At 45.2% G+C, this 1,158-nt stretch overlaps 1 protein-coding gene across 1 annotated transcript in view; it reads left to right on the top strand.

Moving 5' to 3' along the window:
* Positions 1-1,158, top strand: part of LOC116073720 (sodium channel protein type 10 subunit alpha) — a 110,398-nt gene that overhangs the window by 49,783 nt on the left and 59,457 nt on the right. The gene's annotated exons all lie outside the window — the stretch shown is intronic.

Here is a 1,158-nt window from a genome sequence, read left to right as displayed (position 1 = left end):
TGATAGAGCCACTTCTTTAGCCTAGGTTTTCTCTTCCCAAATGGGTCATGTTGACCACCTAGATTAGCTATACACCTTTCCATGTGGGAGAAGAATTCTCACACTAACCATGTGGAGAGGGGTCAGACAGCTTTTTGAGGATTAGTTCCTGCCCCACTCTTAATCTTTTTTTCCTGCCTCACAAGAAGAATGCTGTCCTCTATTGACAATCCCCTGATTTACACAGCCATGCACACTCACAGACACACTGCATGCACTTTGGCCTTGGGCACACACCCACACAGGAGCACCTGTGCACATCTGTGGCTCCTTGTCCTCTGTGCTCCTTTGGAGCAGAACCTGGAATACATGGGGCATGGTTCACTGCTTTCGAAGGGAACCTGGCTGAGCCACAGCTTCCATGGAAATGCTAACGACACTGAATTGGGCTTTAATTTCCCCATTCAGTCAACTACACAGATCAGATGTCCAAGACATCTCTCTTTGTCTCTCTCCATGTATGCTCTTCTGATAAATAGGTCTCTGGGAGTTTCCATACAAAGACTTTTTCAGACCCAAAGTGATGATGTAGAGGTTAGAGCTGAGACACAGGAGAGAGATCATTGTCCATTTCTTGACAAACAGATTCGTTCCGAAATAAATGATGGCAATGGGGTGCTGATGATCCAACAGTGGACCCAAATGTTCTATTTGCTTCCTTGCTTGGTGTCCAAATGTAAACTCTGTCTTCTTAGCTTTAAGATAGGCTTCCCAATTCTCCTTTTCCCTACAACATGGGAATAACTCATGCTTTTGTGCGAGCATCACGGACTTGGGGCATTTACTCTAGTATAACACTAGGCTGGCAATGGTGGTGGCTGGACATGATTGGGCTTCAAGCCACCATGAAAAGAAACCTTAATGGGCTTGAGAGATTGTTGAGTTGGTGATGTGTTTGCCTCCAAAATATGAGCTCAATTCCTAGAACCTACTTTTGAGGGAGAAAAAAAAAAAAAGCCAGGCATGATGGTGCTACACTCTTGTAATCCCAGCACTGAGGAAGCAGAAGCAGGAGGACGCTTGGGGCTTGTTCCACAGCCAGACTGTTTGATATTTGGTGAGTTCCAGGGCAATGATAGACCTTGTCTCAAAAGAAAAAAATAGTGCTGGAGAAACAAC

The sequence above is a fragment of the Mastomys coucha genome, unplaced genomic scaffold (genome assembly GCF_008632895.1).
Source record: "Mastomys coucha isolate ucsf_1 unplaced genomic scaffold, UCSF_Mcou_1 pScaffold23, whole genome shotgun sequence".
NCBI classification, from domain to species: Eukaryota; Metazoa; Chordata; class Mammalia; order Rodentia; family Muridae; genus Mastomys; species Mastomys coucha.
The sequence above is the reverse complement of the archived record's forward strand: the minus strand, read 5'-3'. Positions and strand labels throughout refer to the sequence as shown.